At 35.1% G+C, this 3,037-nt stretch overlaps 1 protein-coding gene across 1 annotated transcript in view; it reads right to left on the reverse strand.

Moving 5' to 3' along the window:
- The window catches only part of LOC107675421 (kin of IRRE-like protein 3), a gene marked incomplete at its 3' end in the record, with an annotated part of 18,831 nt that overhangs the window by 15,478 nt on the left and 316 nt on the right, over positions 1-3,037 (reverse strand). The gene's annotated exons all lie outside the window — the stretch shown is intronic.

Here is a 3,037-nt window from a genome sequence, read left to right on the forward strand (position 1 = left end):
CCACATTCAAGTGTTTAAAAAAAGAATGCATGAAGCTAGAATAAAATGTTTTTGTTTACAAGCAGATACCCTGTTCTTTTGATGTTTATATGCTCAGATATTCATGTAACAACATATATACAAATTAATACCTAAATAGGGACATAATAGTATACTTAAAGTATGATGTAAAGTTCACTTAAAGAAAACTTACGAGTATACTTGCAGTATAAAACTACTAAACTAGTAATTTACTGAGATGATACTTCAAAGTGTACTAAAAATGCTACTACAAGTATTTAATTAGTAAACTATCAGTATACCTATAAGTTACCTATAAAATACTTTTAGTATAGTTGCAGTACAAGCTAAAAATGTTGATGTAAACTAGTTGTGTACTCAAAGTTTACTACTGTTATACTTAAAGTATACTTTTATATACTAGAAAGTGGGCCAATTTAGTCCCAAGGAGTATTGAAATAGTACACTTACAAATATACTACTAGTACACTGATATTTGTATACTTACTACATAAAGTATACTTAAAATATACTTGAACTTTACTTAAGTGTACTTACTAAAATAAACTTGAAGTATACTACTTTTTGGTAAGGGTAATTAGAACAATGGTTTAATCACAAAGCCTTCTATTACAATTAAAGCAAAAAGAACTCCACGTAATGGCATTTAAACTGGGATATTAATAACAAACACAGATTATGCACAAATACCATAATACATCTTTTTCTTTTAATTAACACGTTGCCTACATCAAATGTTCTTTTCCCAAAGTAAATAATATTAATGTGCAAAAGTCAAATAATACAATTTAGAGACAAAATTATTCATATCAGTCTACAGATCCAAGAGCTTCATCTAGGTAATTAAAACAAAATAAAATAATTAAAGTTGAAGTTTTGGATTTCTGTGACTTAAGTAAGTCTACACCTATATTTTTTTTTCTAAGAAAAAGTAAAACATAAATGAATACATGATGAATAATTAAAGCAGGTACAATCATTAATGCTGCAGACCTGAAAGTTTCCATTAACGAAAATTGTTTAGCATGTTTTAATGTGAAATAGCATGATTAGATGCAGTAGATGTCACTCGTATGCCTCTCATGCTGGGCCTAATTTTGCATTGCCCATGTGATGCACTGAAAACAACGAAGATATACAACAAAAACAGCTTTACGGGTCTCCAGGGAGGCTAAAAAAAGGAAAAGAGACCTAATTGTTGTGCTTGTACCAAGACCGGACAGTGGCAAGCGCAGAAGCTAAGCAGCACACATCAGCAATTCAGCGTCCACAGGGAGCAGATAAAGATAGAGGAGAGAGAGAAAGAGAAACCCAGTGCCAGTTATGCGTTTGAGAGCCAGCTATTCTGCATATATGTTTTCTCTGTCCTATTACACTCAAGTAACCCTAATTTAGTCTGTGCTGGCGGAGCTGTATTCAACAACACGGGTCAGCGGAGCAAAAGAAAACAGGCCTGACTCAGCTGGAGTGCCACCGGGGCTCTGCTGCTGTGTGAAGTGTGCGTGTGTGGGCGCATGTCTGCTCTGAAGTACAGTGTTTGGCCCACAGGAGCACAGCTGGGCAGAGCGGCATCCCAGCGGTGGCTGCAGGTGCTGCCCTTTCCCCCATCTGCCTATTTCGACCACACACACCTATGCCAGGTTGTCACACAAACACCAACCGTCATTCCTGAGCCCGCGGGACACACCGGCGCAGCCATGGACAAACTGATTAGTGCTGTGTGCTGCCCGGTTACCAGCAGGATATGTGTAAAGCGTTTACTCTGGCTAATTGGGCATGCAGGTAGGAGGATATCAGGCGTGTTTATTGGTTGATACATGCTAAAAAAGAGATACAGTTAACCACATAGTCTATATTGGCAGAAGCATCATTAATTATGATATTGGTAATTAATATTAACTCTACTGTATTGTATATGATAAGCAAATTTCTAAGGCTTCTAAATAACCAGCACGATCAAAACTTGACACAATATACTAGCTTTCTGTCATCTGATTGATAGTTTTAGTCAGTAAAGGAGACCTTTGAGCATAATTATAAAAACGCCTTTTTCTTTACTTTTAAAATCTTTACTGATTTTTATAAAATAAAGGTAAGAATAACTTTTATATTGTTAGAAATGTTTTGAAATGAAACAGCGCTCGACTGAAGCAACTTGATTATCCATAAATAATTTTTTAGAAAAATCACATTAAAGTATCAGGCTTTTGAGGAAGGTTTATTTGTTCATCATCATTGTATTGCATTGCATTATATGTTTAACACTAAAAACTACAGAGCTCTGACCATAAAACTATCATCTTACTAAGACATATTATCGGAAGATATAGAGTGACTGATATGCAAATCATTTTATTTAAGTAGTCTGCTATACTGTTATAAAGATCTCATTGATTTACATTATAAACTATCAGGTTGTAATCTTAATTTTTGGCCATATAAATATAAGCAATTTAATCAAATTACATAATATTGCTCCGTTTGGGCCTCTGTAAAAAAACTATGGTGTTTTTTTTTTTCCCTCCCTCCATAAATATGACCTCCGTTGTGTACTTTATCATAAGGTAAAAGCCTAATGTATAAAATTAGATACTAAAAAAAAAATAATAAAATAAATAAATGTTTGTAACCAAACAGTTGATGGTAGCCATTGACTTCCACAATATAACTAAATAAATAAATGTCAATGGCTACCATCAACAGTTTGGTTACCAGCATTCTTCAAAATATCTTCTTTTGTGTTCAATAGAAGAAAGAAACTCATATAGGTTTGGGACAACTTGAGGGTGAGTAAATGTCACGTATGCTACTGTGTTGGAGCGCAGAGCGAGGAACAAGGAGATGTGGAGTACATCAACAAGGAAGTTTTAATAGAAACAAGGGAACCAGGAAAACACACGTAGCTGAGAAGGTGGACATCAACAGTCATTCACAAAACACGGAACAGAATCTGACATTACTTCCCCCTCCCGGAAGGCGCGTTCCACGCCGTAACAATTCCACCAGGGATGGGGGG

This window comes from Sinocyclocheilus anshuiensis, unplaced genomic scaffold (genome assembly GCF_001515605.1).
Source record: "Sinocyclocheilus anshuiensis isolate Anshui unplaced genomic scaffold, SAMN03320099.WGS_v1.1 scaffold2000, whole genome shotgun sequence".
In the NCBI taxonomy this organism is placed as follows: domain Eukaryota; kingdom Metazoa; phylum Chordata; class Actinopteri; order Cypriniformes; family Cyprinidae; genus Sinocyclocheilus; species Sinocyclocheilus anshuiensis.